This window comes from Malaclemys terrapin, chromosome 1 (assembly GCF_027887155.1).
Source record: "Malaclemys terrapin pileata isolate rMalTer1 chromosome 1, rMalTer1.hap1, whole genome shotgun sequence".
In the NCBI taxonomy this organism is placed as follows: domain Eukaryota; kingdom Metazoa; phylum Chordata; order Testudines; family Emydidae; genus Malaclemys; species Malaclemys terrapin.
In genome coordinates, this window is record NC_071505.1 from 296,578,062 (window position 1) to 296,598,098 (window position 20,037).

Below are 20,037 nucleotides of genomic sequence, written 5' to 3' on the forward strand. Positions count from 1 at the left end.
GACGCCACCAGCAGAAGGTTGACTTTCTTTTTTGGTGGCTTGCGTTCTGTAGCTTCCGCATCAGAGTGTTGCTCTTTTAAGACTTCTGAAAGCATGCTCCACACCTCGTCTCTCTCATATTTTGGAAGGCACTTCAGAGTCTTAAATCTTGGGTTGAGTGCTGTAGCTATCTTTAGAAATTTCACATTGGTCTTTGCATTTTTCCAATTTGCTGTGAAAGTGTTCTTAAAATGAACATGTGTTGGGTCATCATTTGACTGTTATTACTGAAACATATGGCAGAATGCGGGTAAAACAGAGCAGGAGACATACCATTCTCCCCCAAGGAGTTTAATCACAAATTCAATGAATGCATTTTTTTTTTTTTTTAACAAGCGGCATCAGTATGGAACCATGTCCTCTGGAACAATGGCCAAAGCATGAAGAGGCAGATGAATCTTTAGCACTTCTGACACGTAAATATCTTGCAACGCCAGCAACAACAGTGCCATGTGAACACCTGTTCTCACTTTCTGGTGACATTGTAATTAAGAAGTGGGCAGCATTATCTCCTGTAAACGGAAACACACTTGTTTGTCTTAGCAATTGGCTGAACAAGAAGTAGGACTGAGTGGATTTGTAGGCTCTAAAGTTTTACGTTGTTTTGTTTTCGAGTGCAGTTATGTAACAAACCCTACATTTGTAAGTTGCACTTTCATGATAAAGAGATGGCACTACAGGACTTGTATGAAGTGAATTGAAAAATACTGTTTCTTTTGTTTATCATTTTTACAGTGCAAATATTTGTAATAAAAAAATACAAAGTGAGCACTGTACACTTTGTATTCTGTGTTGTAACTGAAATCAATATATTTGAAAATGTAGAAAAGCCTCCAAAATATTTAATACATTTAAATCAGTATTCTATTGTTTAACAGTATGATTAATTACAATTAATTTTTTTGAGTTAATTGCGTGAGTGAACTGCAATTAATCAACAGTCCTAATTTTTATTCTTTACTATATTTCAACTAGTTTATCTGATACTGAATGACTTACTGGCGTGTGGTGCCAGGATTGCCTCTGGAGCCTTTTTTAAAAATAGGCTTTAGATTAGGTACTCACAAGTCATCTGGTGCAGAGACTGATTTCCGTGATAGGCTATGTATCACAGTTAGTAGTTCTGTAATTTCATATGAGTTCCTTCAGAACTCTTGAGTGAATATCATCTGGTTCTAGTGACTTATTACTATTTAATTTATCAATTTGTTCCAAAACCACACAATTAGCAAACAGGGACTTCAGCTGGATTCAGACAAAATGAAGGCATTACTCACCTTAGCTGAACCCCAAGAGGTTTGTGCTGTGGGAAGATTCCTGGGCATGACAAATCATTTTGAGAAATTCTTACCAAATTTAGCTCATCTAGCAAAACTTGTAAGAAAACTCCTTAGTGGTCACAATATGTGGTCTGGTGGACAATACAAAATGCATTTAATAAAATAAAAGCACTCTAGACAGCTCCATCTGTTTTGGCATAATACCCAATAAACTATCCACCAACTGTAGCAGTGGACACATCTTCATATGGCTTAGGAGCAGTACTCACACACAAGCAGCCAGAAGGAGACCAGAGACCTTTTGCATTCATATCCAGAAACTAAGCAATGGTATGCTCAAGTGGAAGAAAAAGCTCTAGCAGTCACTTGGGCCTGGGTACATATATGTTGGGCTTGGATTTTGACATAGAAAAAGACCAAAAGCCCTTAATTGCATTATTGGGTTCAAAACCACTCGATGACCTTCTATCTAGGATTCAAAGACTTGGACTATGGCTGATGTGATATTTTTTCAACACTGAACACAAACCAGGGAACTCACTCATAGCAGCAGATGACATGTTATTTATTGAGCGTCTCAATTAAACAGCTACCCATGGCAGAAGAAAAGACTTTAGAAATAGATGTCAAAGTCTTTGTTGGCCGTATTCTGGCAGCAATGCCAGTACCTGGCAGCTGACTTCAGCAAATTAGAGATGAACAACTCTAGGATGAGACATGCCACAAATGTACTCATCTCCGCTATGGAGGGGTCAACTTCCCATAAACTTAATACCATATACTCCAGGGGATATTATGCACCAAAAAATAAAAAAATTTTCACCAAAAAATTAAAAGTTATGTGCACAAAGTTTTAAAATTCTGCATATTTTTCTTGTCTAAATAACACTATATAATCATGCCAGTTTCAATTATTTTGGTAATTTATTTCAAAATACCTGTCAGCAACTCTGTCTGTAACAATACAGACAACAACAAAAAATTCCCCTAGGAGTAGAGAATTAAAGAAACCCCTATGACAACCCACTTCCTGTTTCTCTGCCCCCTCCTCCTCAGAACCTAGCTGGAAGACCAGACACCCACAGCCCGCTTCCCTCCAGAGCCCCAGTGGCAGGCTGTGCCCCCTGGCCCAGAAACCCATTCCCCCTTCCCCCCAGAGCCCAGCTTCAGGGCCTCCCCCTGGCCTAGACACCCACACCCCTCCCTCCCAGAGCCCAGCTGTGGGATGCCCCCCCGACCAAGTCACCCACACCTCCTGCCCCCTAGAGCCCAGCCGTGGGGCACCCCATAGAGTCCCGGCATGGGGTGCCCTCCTGGGCCAGACACCCACATCCCCTACCCACCAGAGCCCATCCGTGGGATGCCTCCCCAGCAGAGACACCTATACTCTTCCCCCCAGAGCCCAGCTGCAGGGCCCCCCTCCCAGCCCATACAACCACACCCTTTACCCCACAGAGCCCAAGGCTCCAGAGAGAGAAACAGCCTAATGCAGGGTCCTGGGTTTGTACAGAGTTTCCTGTGCACCGCCCTCTCCTTCCCTCAGGACATGCTGGAAACTGCAGCTGCCAGGAACCATCCAGCTCCGTTCCCCCTCCTCTCAGCAGTATCTTCTATTTGTGAGTTGGGCTCTGCTGGGTCCAGCTGCCCCTAATGGTGACTAACAGTTCTGCAGTCAATTTATTTGAGGGGAAAAAGGAAATTCCGCACAGAACATTAATTCTGTACAAATTCTGCATTATGCAGTGGTGCCAAATTCCCCCAGAAGTACCCATATTGGCAGGACTGCAATGACCTTCACATGTCCAATGGCCTGCTTCTGAAAGGATGGTGCATTTTTGTCCCTGCTGTACTTCAGAAAGAGAGAGTCTCCAAAATCCATGAGGGACATCAAGGTATAAATAAGTGCAGGACTTGCCTCCAACAGTCTGTATGGTGGCCCTGTATAAGTAGGCAAACTTCAGACCCTATAGGGCTGTGAGGTACATAACAAGGAAAAAAATAGTTGCTAGAACCATTCTCTCTACAAAGCTAGATGACAGACCTTGGCAACGGCTACCCACAGATTTGTTTTTCTGGAAAGGACACCCATACGTTATTGTAGTTAATTACTTCACCAGATATATATTGACTCGGCAATACTTACACAGATTTCATTGGCACATGTCGTCCAGAAACTAAAATCAATATTTGCAAGACATGGAGCTCCTGAAATCCTAATATCTGATAATGAGCCTTAATTTACTTCTGAACCATTCCTAGCATTTGCGCAGGATTTTGATTTTGAACATTGTATTAGCAGTCCACATTACCCTCAGTACAATAGGGAGGTAGAAAGAGCAGTGCAGATTTTAAAAAGACTTCTGGAAAAATCATCTGGCCCATATAAAGCACTCTTGGCGTATCAGTCAACATTGCTTACATCTGGACTATAGCCAGCAAACTTCTGAAGAGAAGACAACTTAAGGATGTGGCACCAACACAACTTAAACCTAAGTGACCTGACCTGAAGGAATTTCAAAAATAGGCTGCTGAAATAAAAATTCAGCTGCAACAAAACTTCAATGTTTGGCACAGAACAAAAGCCCTACCTGAACTGAGACCAGAGAACAAAGTTTGGCTCAAAAGCTCCCAAGCATTTGGAACTGTTCAGAACTTGGCAGAAGCACCCAGATCCTACCTCGTGGAGACTCCAAAAGGGCTTCTCCGGAGGAATCAAATTCATTGTCAATATTTCCCAGCACAATGAAGAGAGGTTCTGGGACTTGCAGGTTCTCTGTCAGGAAATAAGCCACCTCTACAGGGAACTCCATGCACAAACTTGCCACAAGTGAGAATATGGATGGAAGACTGATCAGACCCCTTCCAAGACTTGATCTTTAGAACCCTGCTTGGAACTATTAAGTGCAGTTGATAAGGGGAGATGGCATTGGAAATAGTTTTAAGGAATTTGAAGTTTATTTTGAATTGTTGTGTGTGTGTATACATTGTCTTATAGTTTAAGTTTTAATCTTTTATTATAAAGAAAGGGAGCTGTGGCGTGGTTACAGAGTTCCTGGTCTCCACAGTTGCGAGAGAGGACCAGGATGTGTTGCAGTGGGGAGCTTAGTAAACATAGGGACATCCTGCTTGGGTAGTTCTTTGGTTGCCACTTAAAGTATGGCCCTTTGGGTTTATGTCCTCACACTAGACCACCTGTCTGTAATGTGTATGTGTATGCATTATTTTGAAACTTCATCAAAATATAAGACTTGGATAATTTGTGCATGTTCACATGTTTTATTCACTTAAATCACTCAAATTACTGATTGCTTTGGTAAAGTGAGGGACACAACTCCTAAAACACACTATCATTCTAATAAAACAGGCTATGGTTCCTGTGAAAAATAAGAGTGTGAGGAACAAAATGTGGCCAGTGTATCTTCAGGAGAGGCTATTCAAAGAGCTGAGGTAAAAAAACAACAACCCCAAACCTGGTTTGGAAATGAAACAGAGAGAGGCAAACAAATAGGAATGGAACATCAGTTAAAGCTTGTAGGGAGAGCAACCCTCCCACTCCCCGAATGAGTTGTGCAAAGTTAAGAATAGTCAAGGAATTAAAAGAAATAAGAAGGGAGTTTGCAAATAGATCTGGAAAAGAACAAGAGAGAAAGAAGTATATTAAGGCACTTAGATATCATGGTGAAATACTCATAAATAGATTAATTAATGAGGAGGAGGATGAAATTCATTATGATGACTCATACATGGCTGCGATAACAAATGATTCATAATCAGAGCCACAGCGGAGAGGAGTTATTCCTGCATATGGGAAAAGGAGTTTAATAAAATGAAAATTTTAAAATGAGCTCAACACTGTTTTACCCGTAAAATGTGCAAAATTTAACTCTCTCTCTCTATCTGATACATACCTTTGCAGTACACCTTGTGCGTACACAAAATAATCATTACTACAAGTCCTTCAGCGGTGAACAATGTACCAGATATACCTGAGACGGAGACTTATCTAGGGCTTGATCCTGCAAGGCTCAGTGGGAGGCAAGGGCATTTCAGCAGCTCACAGCAAGGCTCAGCATCTTGCAGGATTGAGTCCCTATTGCAGCCAGAATTATCCATCTTTAATTTGAAAATGAATGGGAAACACACTTGCTAGCATCCGTGAAGGATTTAAGAACCATTTGGACACTAGACTGCAGTTAATAAAATCTGCTGCTTAGCTGCTAGAGTCCAGCAGAAAGTTGTACAGCTGTTAAATTTAGCCTAAATAATAGGCTAAATCCTATCCTGGCTGCTGGCACTGTGGAGGGGGAGCAGTGCTTCCTCCTTTTCAGCAGTCCTGCCCTGCAGGGCCAACCTTAGTTTCTCACTAGATGCAGAACAGGCTGATTACCTATTGCAGCAATATACTAAGAGCAGTAAAATGCTCAGTATCTGTTTGCTGGAGTGATTGCAGGCTTGCATGGCTGGACATTTGCCTGTTTTCCTAGGCCAGCCGAACTCTTAGAGCTTGCTCAGGGATGTGTTCTGGATCATAATTTGCCGCTGCTCTGAAAAAGGACAGCATTTACCTCAACTCATTCATGTGTGCTGGCTGCAACTTACTTGCTGTCTGGGCATATCTATGTAACTATCTGGTCAGTTCTTGGGGCTGTAAAAGACCCCATGCATAGGGTTTTTTTGAGAGTGTCTAGTACTAGGAAAAGATTCTGCCATTCTGTTTGAAGTGGCAGTGGGCGGTAGGAGCAGCATGCCGTTGCCTTTTTCCCCTCCTTCCACACATACGGTGTAATGTAGGCTGCACATACAGAACTAGGTCCTGCCCTCTAGTATATGCATATGTTTGTGGGTGTTGTTTGCACACACAGATATAAATGCGTCTGTGTGTAGTTTATTAAGAATTAAAAATGCTTCTTTTCTGCCTCAGACAGTACTTCTACTGCTTGCCTTTTCAGTCGGTGGGACTGTGTTTTTAATTTCACTAATACAAAGAAAACAATGGCCCTCTTTCTCTGCTAGCTGTAACGGGTCATAAGTAAAATGAGTTTTGGCAGACTAGTTCCAAGTAGACATGCAACCACATGCAAAAATGACTCTAAATTTAGCACATCATTTGTCAGAGTTAACCCTTTCTTTGCTCAAAGAAAAAAAGCTTGTTTGCTATCTTCTTGCAGGTTGTATTTTTAAATGCGTTTTGCTTCTCTAAAATGATGGAGTGAAATAATTAAAAAACACACCTCTCTTGTGTAAGTATTTATCTTTCTCAAGTGATATGGGAAACGCACGCTTACCCCTGGTACAGTACAGGATGTATAGATCAGTTATGGAGACAGTATTTTTGATTCAACAAAGCTGGGTGTGCTTTGAAAACAGGGTAAATGTTTTATTCTCTGATTTCATAGATTTCAGAGTTTGAGGCCAGAAGGGACCATAAGATCATTCAGTCTGACCTCCTTTGTATAACAGGCCATTACATTTTTGCCCTGTATTGAGCCCAAAGACATTAGTTAGATTAAAGTTTTTCATCTGAGGAAATTAAACTGTTGTGTGTCAAAAGCAGAGAACAGGAGAGATTGAGGTGCCACCAGGACTCGAGGCCCTTGCAATGTCCGGGGATCGATTAGGTGAGATATGGGTAGCAGAATCCTGATTTGCCTTTGTATGAATTATAATAACTCATGAAATCAGCCTCAGTGTAATTGTGTATGTCCTGGTCACCAGCATGAAAGTAGTTTAATGGAATAAGATTACTGCTGTGAGAAATCACTGAACTAAACCCAATCTAAAAGTCTTTGAGAAATATAGTACACCTGAGACTTTATGTACACAGGCATTGTTGTAATACCTGTTTTAACACGAGAAACAGGAACTGACCTTCAAATGTAGCTATTTCCAGCAGGAGAAGAAACACTGACCATTTCTGAGTCCATTTTTCTGTTTGTGAGGGTTCTGACCTTTGAAAGTGTTGTTATATGGTTATCAAGTATAAAAAGGCAAGAACTTCAATGCACACTCAAGTACAAATAAGCCCTTGAAACTAATGAGTATGGAGAGGTGCCTGTTATTGTCTTTAGCAAGGCAAATGAGTAGGACATGTTAGAGAAATCATGAGCTTACTCAGTCTGAAATGTGCTTCTTGGAAAAATTAATAGTATTTTGTGTATCCGTGTCTTTTGTCTGATTCTCTCTCTCTCTCTCTCTCTCTCTCTCTCTCCTTCTCTTTCCTCTCCAAAGGAAGAGAACACCATTGCCAGAAATCTCACAGGACATTCATAATTGAAAGCAATGATTATGAGTCACTCCTTTATATTAAGTGAAATACTCTTGCATGCCTCCCAAGGGATAAAGTGATTAGACCAGCTAGAGAGGGGCCCAGGGACTCTTGTTGTCCCTGAAAGGCTTAAAATAAAATAAAAAAAATAAAAAAGATAAGCTAATGCTATGATATTTTCTTTCAAAACATGTCTTTCTGTGAACCACTAATGCATGCATATGCAGAGATAGAAAATGGATCACGTTTCTAACAGTTTCAGATTCAGATTTCATCATACAAGACTGTTTGTTCTTCTGCCCAAACTGTATCCTACACTGTCCCGTTGTCTGGAATATAATGGAATATAATGTTAGCCTCGGACAGTGGTTGTTGAGCTGGTGCCAGTCTCACTAATGAGCATGTGGTTTCAATAATAATATGGCTACTTGTAAGATAGATGGCAACATGCCAGGTACTTAATGTTCAGGGGGCAACAGATGTAAAAAGTACCATCCCCTGACATGACTGCATTTTGAAAACTGCTCTGGCAAAAAAGTTAAGACTCAGCAAATTGGGATAATGAAGAATATCCCAGTATCAGGCAAAGATGAAGCTCTGACAAATGAGCAGGAGCCCTATGGATTTTCTGCACATATGGTAAAAAATAAGTAATGTAAGAACAGGAATGATAAAGGAACTGATCATTCTACCCTGTGGAAAAACTCCGACTGGCAGTGGAAGGTGTTGGAAGGATTAAGGATCACTTTTTTTGCTTAAAGCTTATGACATTCCAGACTTGGACTTGAGAGTCTGAATGCAAGAAGACAGTGAAATGAATTACAGTTTAATAATATTCCCACCACACGGACAAAATGGATTCAATTACATAATGGTAGCATTAAATGTTATTAAGAAGGGGATACAAAGTCTTGAGGCCAGACTTTCAGAAAATCATGATAAGCTGCTTAAAACAGCTGAAATAGCACATTTATAGGTTTTCCAGCCATAGGTTTGCTGAAGGAAAAAAGAGTTGTTACGTTGGTCACAGACTCTGGCATGCTAATCTGTTATCGAGGATTTAGTGTGTGGGGAAGCAGTGCCAGGAAGTTTTGGATTTGATTATTATATCTGAACCTGTGCATTTTTGGGATGATTTCTGGAGTGACTGCTCTTGTAAAGGAGAGAAAACAAATGGAAATGCCAGTCAACTCAGGCTCCAGGAACGGCAGGAGTTGTTGCACGCAATAGGCAAAAAAACAACAGTGTCTGTGGGCCTCGTCCTTTGCTCCAGGGCTCCATTTTCAGAACAGCCAAAATGTTTCCGAGACTGAATGCAAAAGGCAGTGGGGCAGATGCTTAACTGGTGTAAATTGTCAGAGTTCTGTTGAAATCAGGGTGGAGCTGTGACAGCTTAAATCAGCTGAAGATCTGTCCCAGAGAGGTTAACAAGGGCTCCTGATCTGGGCGTTTATGCATGTACCCCAGAATTATACTATTAGTGTTTGCTCTCTAGAGCTCCATAGAGCATGGTTAATAAGCAGTAAGCAGTACATGACTATGTTTAAGCTTTTGCCTTTACCACAGCTTATCAGAAAACCCAATTTTTTACTATAGGAAAAATCTTTTGAAAATTTCATAATGAAAAATGTCGGGGTTTCTGCAGGAATTTTCATTTTGAAATTAAATTTTTCATTTAATTTAGATTTACAGTGTCATTTCACTTTGGTTTTAGAAAACCAAAATAATTTGGTTTTCTATTTTTAGTTTTTGGATTTTCGGTCCCTGCCTACCTTTCTCACCCTTATCTACTTTGTCCTCTCGTCTTCTGCTGGAAAAAGGAGGGGATACAGTTAGAAAGTTTCTGAATTCTGTGAAGAAAACACCTTTTTACTATTTTCCAAATTTTTCCATTGGAAAAAAATGAGGGAAAAGTTTTTTGAAAAAAGTGAGAGGACTCCAAATTCAAAAACTGAAAATGGAAAACAGATTTTTTTCAGTTTCCAAAAAGCAAAAAGAAATGTCAATATAAGTCAAAATGAAATGACAAAAATTGATTCATTGCAGAATGACAGTTTGAAAAGAAATTTTTGTTTTGAAACTCCAATCATAAAATCATATTTTTGTTGTTGAAATCAACACTTTTCCTGCAGAAAGTTTCAGTTTTGAAGGAACCATATTTTTCTATGAGAAAATTTTCGATCAATTCTAGTGGTGACTTCTTCTAAATGCCCGAAACTCTGTGTTTTCTCTGTTCTGAGATATGTGTATCTCAGCAAAATTTGGCAGTCACAATCAAAATTTGATTGTTGCCTATTTCTCAAAGTGAGAATGATTTTTTTAAAAAGTAACTAGGACTGAAATCACATCATACATGAGGGCTTGGGAGCCAGATCTAAGATCTCATAAAGTGAAGAATAATTGTGTTCACAGTGCTTCTGCATGGTCTCAGGACAAATACTTCTTCTTAAGGATATGTGTGGTGTGAAAAGCAGCACTGTTGAGGCGCATGCTGCAACTGCATATTTAAGGGTATTAGTAATGGGTTATGGAGCCTCTTACTTCTAAGCTGCCAGTCCAAATACAGCCCAGGTCATCAGTAACCAATTATTCACACCATCCAATGAGCATTTAGTGGCTGATATGAACTGAGTTTAGTGATCTGATTTTGCTTCCCAGTCCTGTTCTAGCTCCTGGTGCCATTCTTTATTACTATGCATTGTTAGCTGTGTTGCATTTCTTAGGAACCAAAAGCAATTCCAGTTTGGCAATATCATTTTACTTTCAATTAAATGATTTGGGGGATTCTTATTTTGGCTGCCGTGCAGTAACCATGTAAACAGTTCAGTAAACTACCTATAATTGGCTTGCTGGTTTAGGGCTATGTGTGCCTCCTTGTAGTACAAATGTGTGCAAAGAACAAAAGCAACAGAAATCTACTACAGATATGGCCAAACAAGTTAATATGTAACATGCCTTTTGTAGTGACCTGCACTGGGTGTGGCCGGATAATCCTATTAAAGAGAACTAAAATCCACACCGCGCCCACAGTTTTACACTGGTGCAAATCTATTGACTTCAGAGGGATGGTATTGAGAGCAGATTTTGGCTTAGAGTATTTCCTTGGGAAAAGGTGTGTTCCCTACATAACATCCACATGGATGGCAATATTTGCTGTAGGTAGTCAGGGTGGACATAAATGATTCTTTGAACCCCTTGCAGTCTGAGTTACAGATGGTCCCTGCAGTTTTATAAATTTACTGAAATCATTATGTTGTGTCACATCAAGGTGCAGATTTCTGTGGATAGCAAATTACTGCTATTATGGCAATTTCTGAGATGCTGCCTACCCAGAGCTTTGGTTCTGTGAGCCTTGAAACCTGTGTTGCCTCTCCTGCTCTCTGCAAACTCCTAGGCTGTGACTGCTTGTCGCTTGGACATCCAGACAAGAAGCAGCGGCAATCACAGAAAGTCAGCTTCAGGATTCTAACAAGCATTCCAAACAAGAGGCATTGGGAGTGTTCACAGCAAAGATGGGGATTCAAAACCTCTCCAAGGGTGACTTAAAAACCTTCCTGCAATATTCTTACATGATGCGATGGCTGCCATTCCATGGTACCTTGTTCACTGAAGCAACGGAGCTTTGGATGGTGGGGTGTTTTGAAAAAAGTGTATTGTGCTATTCTGAAAAGTTTTTTCAGTGATATGTTATGCTCCTTGGGATATTAGATACACAAATGATAACGTGTCAAAGCTATGTAACCATACAAAACTCACACCAAAACCCCAGCTATCAAAACCTCACCACTGACCTGAGTCCTAGTGGACCAGCTGCATTCGTTCAGAGAGCAGACAGCCGTATAGTTGCATTGTGGGGACATTACAACAGTCACAAGGTGACTAGGGTTGCATGTGGAAGTCCACACTTTTAACATAGGGGTTTGTGACCAGCCCAAAAGGTGCAGCGGGAGCCAGGGGTGGAACCATACGCCAGTGCAGAGCCACTGCAACTGGTTGATGGCAGCCTGCCTTTGTAGGGAGAATGCCATTGGTTTATCTCATCACTTGTGTCAAGTTCTGGGATTGGTTGGCTGACAAAGGGCCACAAAAAGGGGCAGTGATAGCTTGAAGGGGGCCTTTTTTCGATATACCTTCTGGCTGGTCACTGTGGCCTTTCCCCTTTTCACTAATCCCAGGACAGGTTGCCTTTAGGAGAGTTCTTGTTTATGTAAGCACAATTGCAGTTGCAGCTAACAAGGGATGTGAAGGGTAACAAGAAGGGTTTCTACAGGTATGTTAGCAACAAGAAGAAGGTCTGGGAAAGTGTGGGACCCTTACTGAATGCGGGAGGCAGCCTCGTGACAGATGATGTGGAAAAAGCTGAAGTACTCAATGCTTTTTTTGCCTCAGTCTTCACAGACAAGGTCAGCTCCAGACTGCTGCACTGGGCAGTATAGTATGGGGAGGAAGTGAGCAGCCCTCAGTGGTGAAAGAACAGGTTAAGGACTATTTAGAAAAGCTGGACATGCACAAGTCCATGGGGCCAGATCTAATGCAGCTAAGGGTGTTGAGAGAGTTGGCCATTATCTTTGAAAACTCATGGTGATCGGGGGAGGTCCTCATGGCATATTGGGCTGCATTAGTAGGAGCACTGCCAGCAGATCGAGGGAAGTGATTATTCTCCTCTATTCGGCACTGGTGAGGCCACATCTGGAGTATTGCGTCCAGTTTTAGGCCCCCCACTACAGAAAGAATGTGGACAAATTGAATAAGAGAGATCATTTAGTTGGAGGGCAACTAAAATGATCACGGGGCTGGGGCACATGACTTACGATGAGAGGTTGAGGGAACTGGGCTTATTGAGTCTGCAGAAGAGAAGAGTGATTTGATAGCAGCCTTCAACTACTTGAAGGGGGGTTCCAAAGAGGATGGAGCTCAGCTGTTCTCAGTGATGGCAGATGACAGAACAAGGAGTAATGGTCTCAAGTTGCAGTGGGGGAGGTCTAGGTTGGATATTAGGAAAAACTATTTCACTAGGAGGGTGGTGAAGCACTGGAATGGGTTACCTAGGGAGGTGGTGGAATCTCCATCCTTAGAGGTTTTTAAGGCCAGGGTTGATAAAGCCCTGGCTGGGATGATTTAGTTGGGGTAGGTCCTGCTTTGAGCAGGGGGTTGGACTAGATGACCTCCTGAGGTCTCTCCCTAATTATGATTCTAAATCAAAGACTTAACAAGCTTGTGGCCACCTAGCCAAAAGATAATTCTTGTCTCCATCCTTATGTGCAAGGATAGTTTTAAATCACTGTGGGGACTGTGTCTTTTGCTCCCACTATTTGGAACATTCAGCACAAAAAAACCACATTTACTTAATTTTAGGTGAGCTCCTTGCAGGTACCCTTTAAGCAGACAACTATTTGCACCTGAAAATTTATGAGGGGCTGTGAGTTAGTACAACAAAGGCAGGCGAGAGCAGTCTTGCCACAAGTATATTTTTGCAAGGTACATATTTTTTTAGACTGGGACACTTTAGAACTGTTCTCTCTCTCTCTCTCTCTCTCTGTGTGTGTGTGTGTGTGTGTCTGCCTATCTTTCTCTCTGTCTCTTTGCTTTTCTCTGTCCTCATCTCATCCCCTCCCAAAATTAGCTTGCCAGTTGGGTATTTATAGCACCACTTTTAAGTCAGTCAAAAGCTTTTTCTGGTGCTTAAATTCCTAGTTAACATGTCATAGAGCCATTCAGGACTGGAAATGATATCATTTATTGGGTTGCTGGTCAATTGCACAAATAGCTGGAAAAACAGGTTTAACTTGATATTAATAACAAGACACTACAGTATGCAGTACAGTACAACACCTTGCCTCCTGCTGGGAAACTCCTTGTTTCTGTTATTCTGGTTTCAGTAAGCATAGCTGCCACCTTATGTTCCCTAGTATGAAATAAGATAATTATAGCATAAGAAAATATTACTCAATCAATCTACTGAAATAACTGTTAAAACAAGTCTTCTTATAAATTTTGCTAAACAAAATATGCCTCAGACCAATGCACACAGAAGATAGTTTTCTTTGACCTCAAAAGAAATTGAAATAGTAAATTTGACTATCTGATGGAACAATGCACAGTGATGAAAAGTGAATTGGGGCCCAATCTGATTCCAACTGAACTGAGTGGCAAAAATCTCACTGATTTCAGCAGGAGTAGGATTGGGTTCTTAGGGCCTGCTTTACTTCTCACTTAAATGGATGTAAAACAGGAGTAAATCCACTGAAATTAATGGAATTGCACAGGTGATAACTAAGGTGTGTGAAATCAGAATCAGGCCACATGACTTCATTGGAGTAACATCACAGATGAATTTGTCCCCACTGTTCCTACAAAGCCATAGTTTAGTTCTTGTGCATGTGACATAATATTGTGTGGATTCAATGGGGCAATAAAAATTCAGCCCTGTGAAATAGTTAAGCTCCTTTGAAAAATGATGAATTTTTTTTCTCTCTCTCTCTTTTTCTGTAGTTCTAAAAACAACAGCAAAGACTAAATAGTAAGTGACTCAAAGTCTCTCCGCATGAGGTACCTTACTTGGCATGTGATGCGATGTACAAGAGGAGATTATCCAATCAAAAAGGGCAATTTTTTTCATCGACTATAAAAGGATCCTAGTTTTAAAATGCTATTGGGTTGAATGTTTCATTTTAAGCAGCATTCCATAACTTCATCTAATATCCATCATAAAATAAGGGAGAGTTTCTATTGGTACAGGCATAGGAAAAAAGAAAGGAGAGGTTCAAATGTAGGATTGTGTAGATTAATCAGGTTTATGGGGAAATAAAAATGTTCTGCATATGTGTATGGCAAAGGTTCTTATAGGAGAAGCTAACTATCACATATTGTTTGAGCATGATTATGCCTCAGTTATGATACGCGTTAGAAAAGGATGATGAACCCTAAAACTCTCCTTGACTTCAGTGGGAGCAGAGTTAGGCCAGTGCTGAAAGAAACAGCTTGATCCTGCACTTGTGGCATCTTGGAAAATCAGTTACCATGCAGCAGTGTTGATTTTCCAAGACAACTGACAAGGAATTGACATACACTATAGGGCAAGATCAAAGCTCAAGCCCATGTGGTTTATGGGCTGGATGCTAGCTAGTCTTTACATGGGTGTGGAGTATGGCATAAAAAGCCGCCTCCCCTCCCCTGGCCCGACCCTGGCCCAGCTTGGATAAGGACCAGACAGAATTGCAGTGTCTGTGCTCCAGGGAGCATAGGGACTGCTCCCTAATTATTCCCTCTGGGTACATGGTGCCTCAGAAGGGGTGAGGAGCCAGTTGAGCTGTGTGTGTGTGTGGGCGGGGGGGTGGCTTGGGGAAACCTCTTACATGGGAGGAGTGGTTTGAATACTTCTGTCATGAGGTGTGTGTACCCCAGGCCGGCCCAGCAACCAAAGGATTTACCCAGGGACTGCCTGCCACTGCTGACTAGTAGCTTCACAGTAGCTGGAGGATAAAAGGGCTGGGAAGCAGACGGAGGGGATGGCTACCAGAGGAGTGAGAAGGCTGGAGAAGAGAACTTCTAGGACAACGCCCAGAGACGACCAGACCAACAGGCTGAAGAGCCTGCAGAAACCAGGGGGGAGGTAGGAAGGAGCTCAGGGCACAGCTGGAGTCAATGAACCCTGATCCAGCGTATCTAGCTCAAGAGCCCTGAGCTGGAAACCTCAGTGGTGTGCATGGGCCTGGGTTTCCTTACCAGCCCCCTGATGGACTTAAGAGCAGAGATGGTTTTCAGATTCCTGGGCACCAGGGATAGACTAACAGCCCCGCCCAGCTCAGGTGCTACACCCTGTCTGTCCAGAGGGGTGTAGGGTGACCAGACAGCAAATGTGAAAAATTGGGACAGGAGGTGGGGGGTAATAGGAGCCTATATACAAAAAAAGACGCAAAGATCGGGACTGTTCCTATAAAATCAGGACATCTGGTCACCCTAGAGGGGGCATGGTTGCATTGATACACCGACTCACAACTTTCCTCCGCACTAGAGAGCAGGCCTGGGTAACCCGCTGAGTGGTGTGGCTCTGCAATGCCTGCAGTGCAGGGCTGTGTGCTGACATGGCACAATCTAGGCCTATGCAAATGTATTCTTCAGGTAAAATTTATTTGGGGGTGGTGGAGTATTTTAGTGCCTGCAATAATGGAGAAAGAGCACTTGGTAGCTGTGAAATAATCCATGTTTGAACCCTATCAAACTACCTCTATCTTGAACCTAAAGTGTGCCTGTTTCTTAATCCTGGGGCTCTTCTGAGCAGACTGCCAAGTTTCGTGGTAGTTTTGAAATGCGGTTGATGTCCCTCTGGACTGGGACCACTAAATACACCAATGTGAACTCTTCAGTGTCTAGTTTCTCTGAGCCTGGAGTTGTCAGTGAACCAGCCCTTGTGGGCTTGTTTTGGACATTTGGCTTCTTTGGCCCCAGAAGGGTGGAGGGTCTGACTAATAAAATACTTAAATTTATTATCCTGCCTGTGGAATGATTTCTGTGGGGGAACTGGTGGAAGCCCCCTCTTTTGGCAAATTTAAAAGTAGGCTGGACAAAATGGTGGTGAATGTACAGAAGGGAACACCTTGCACTGGCAGGGAGATGGATGGATTACATGGCCTAGCACTTCCTTATCTAACTTAATTCTGTGACCTCTGAGCTGGCTTTTAGGAGTGAGATGGTTGAATGGAAGCAGGAATATTGCTTGGTGCCCTCTGCCTTGCTATGGGTTAGAAGGTACTTTCTGAGGTACTTATGGATTGGGGGCGATAAATTGTATTGGCAGAGTTGGTTGAATTGTATTGTTTGCAATATTTTGTTTGTTTTTCCCCAAAATGGCTTTTTCATCAAAACCAGAAATTTCCACAGGAAATGTCCATTTTGACAATATTTTCCAGATTTTTTTGGATGAAAACAAAAAATTCGGAAGAAAAATTATGATGAAAACAAAAGCTTGTTCAGTGTATCGTAATTTTTTGAGGGAACAAAAATCCATCATTTCCTGACCAGCTCTGTATATCAGTCATTCCCTCTGAGGATCCTGCTGACAGACCACATCCATCCATTGCCTCCAAAAGACCTAATGAAGAGGGCATCTTTTCCGAGGAAGAGCAAGGTAAAGAAAGGCCATTGGATTCCCCCACCCCCTCACACACACACACCAAAGACATCAAAAGCTAAATAGAGGCCCCAGCAACTGAGTGTAAGGGGAAAGGCTGGGGATGAGGTTTGCTATTTAACATAATATTGACCCAACCTACCCTGACTTGGGGTGAGTTCTATGGGACCCTTCTGAAAACCATATCTCTAAATTCATTTCATTTGGACATAAAATCCAAACATTCAAAGTGGTCTCAACGCCTCTACATTTGACTGCCTGAAATTGCATGTGAGATACCTTGCCTCTGGATGAGTCAGCAGCAGCAGGGCTTGAATCTGTGACCTCTGGATCTAAAACCATGAGCCTCTATTGCTGGAGTTAAAGACTCGGGGCTATTATCTCAAATGCAGTTGCAGACTACAGCCATTAGAAGGGGAACAAAGAGCCATGCTGTGTCTACACTGCAGTTGGGAGCATGCTTCCCAGCTCAGGTAGGCAGACGTGTGCTAGGTCTGCCCAAACTAGCATACTAAAGATAGGTGCAAAGCCAGGGTAGCGCAGGTGTTGGCTCAGGCTAGTTGCCTCAGTAGAAACCTGCCTCACTCCTTGGGTCTGTATTTGGGCAGCTAGCCTGAACCGCTGCCTGTGCTACCCCTGGGTGCGCTGCTATTTTTAGCATGCTAGCTCGAGCACAGCTAGCACATGTATGTCTATCCAAGCTGGGAAGCACTGTCCCAGCCGCAGTGAAGATGTACCCTCAGCGTAGATTACACATGCATAAGGTTTTGTGTGTGAAGTTTTGGGTGTGCATGAAAAGGCTGTTTGTGTGAGCAACTCCATGCCTTGAGTAGTGAAAAAACTTGGACGCTCCAATCTGTCGGTGCAAAAAACCAAATGGATGTGCAGTGCGGTTTATAATCTGCTTTTAAAAATATGGTCACAGGCAGTACAATTAAAACTCACCTCTCTAGATAGTGCTAGCTCATTAGCTTAAAATATATCTTGAGCTAAGATTCTTGTGAGTCATCTTACATTCTCTTAATGTGCAATGATATAAATGATTTGAACTCCATGCATTTAGGAAGAAGAAGGCGTACGTAGTGCTTTGTTCCATTATTAATATTTAGAATTCTCTGACATAGCCTTATTGACTCATTGGGCCAAGTTTGTTCCTGGTGTAACTCCACTGTAGCAAACGAGGGATGAATTTGGTCCCGTCACTATGCCAATAAGGCTGGGTATGGTTTGCCATATGAGCTATCACTATATACAACATGCCATCTTTTAATTCAACAGCCAGAATAAATTATTGTGGATTTGGATTCTAGTGATGCTTTAATGAGAAACCTTGAATGGAAGTACTTAGTGTGGGGGACACTTCATAATCAATCCCCTCAGAAAGTAAAGATAGCTTCAATACACACGAGGGGGATGATTCTTTTTAATCAGAGCTATCTTGACGAACAACAGCAAAATGTGAAATAAATTTGGTTTGCAGTTATGCCAGACTGCTGTGTATTGAAATGAAAGCAAGGATTGAATAAGGCCACATTTTAACTGAAAGATCTTACAGGGATATGAACAAAAAGACAGCCAATTTTTTTCAGGATATCTGGACAGTGCACTCATTCCTGTGGGTTTTGCATACCATCCTGTCCAGGGCCAGATAAGCCATTTCTATTTTAGGAGTGATCTAAAGCAAAGTGAAATGAAGACCAGAAGTGTGAGGGATCTGATCTGGAGGAAGCAATAATAAATCCCACTTCACTGTAAAACCTCTTGCTCTTTCACCTACAGCAACGTTATTTTCCAATCAAACACTTCCTTAATAAACAAATAGGCGTTGTGTTTGAAACATACTTTTCAGGGGAGCTGGGGAGCTCAGGATTTGGCATTGGTACAGTCAAGAACCTACAATGGTTCGAATTTGATCCAGGTTGCATTGCTCTCAATTTGTTGTTGGCCATTCCAGTGTACGACCCAGGTTAGAGAAGCTTGCAGTTCTTTGTGCATAGGTCTGTATTGCCAAAAGCTGTCACACTAACACCAGTTGGACTCCTGTTTGTCAGGTCTATCACCAGAGAGATTGAATAGGGTTCAGTAGAGCCAGGCAAAGCGAAAAAACATTTCCTACAAATACTTAGCTGAATTTTTTAAAAGTGAATTCACATTGATCACATTCATGCATCTTCACTTTCTGCAAATCTTCCAGCAAATAATTATACTGGAAGGAATGTTTCCCGAAACAGCACATTTTTCAGGGAATATTGGAGAGATATTCATGGGAAGTGAATTTTGAATTAATGAATGCAAGTGTGCAGTTAGTAATCTAATTATGAGAATTCTCCTCCTTCCTCTAGGGGACAGAAACATAATGGGCCATAATGATTTTTCATTCAGTTACATAGATGTAACTTGGTTGACTTCAGAGGTGTGGCAGTGCTGTAAAACTGATGTAACTGAGTGGAGAATCAGGACCACCATGGGATTTATTGGTTAGATTTGCTGGTACGTTTCACAGCTTTGCCACACTCCAGCAATGCAAAGCAGCTATAAACCCAGCTAAAACCCTCAAAGCAGCTGGAGCATACTGGTGAGTCTGGGCCTATAGTGAAACTACTTAATGCAGCTTAGCCTGTGAATTCTAACAATTAACAGTTGATGAATGAGCTGCACGCCAAGAATTATTCATAGAAAATATTCATTGAAGAGTTTAAATAAATTTGAGAAAATCACAAAGTCTTTGCAGACAATTAATTAGCAGAAACAAAAAAAGACTGCCTGTTAAATCATTTGCAGTAAGTTATGCAGCTTGACTGTTCTCCCTCACTGGGCATTCTGGGGACAGATACACTGCTAACGTCCATGCTGTGATAGTTCTATGGATAAAGAAACTACTTTGCTTTTCAGTGCCGTCAATCTGGCGGCTTCCAATAGTACTTCCCCCACACACACACACTGGAAAATGATGAGAGAGTTTGCTAACACAGAGATTTAGTAAAAGAAACAGCTGGGTTGTTCTATATCTAGTTCTTTGCAAAGACTTTCGGCCTGTCTGTGCAACATGGGTGTAGTGTGATGAGCTGTTTCTGTTGAGAAACCAGAGTTTACAGAATAAACAGACTTGAGGTAAACCCTGATTATGGGGAAAGTCTGTGCATTAGGATCCCTACCAGCATTAACTCACACGCCTGGACTGTATTTTTGGAAACAGTTCCAAGGTTTTTCCTTTGTGAATTGGTGTAAATGGTTTGTTGGAGCCAGGCGTGTCTCAATTCTCACCAACTTTCCCCTAATCTTTTTGACTTGTGCAGGGCCTCAGACAGGCATAAGCAGATCAA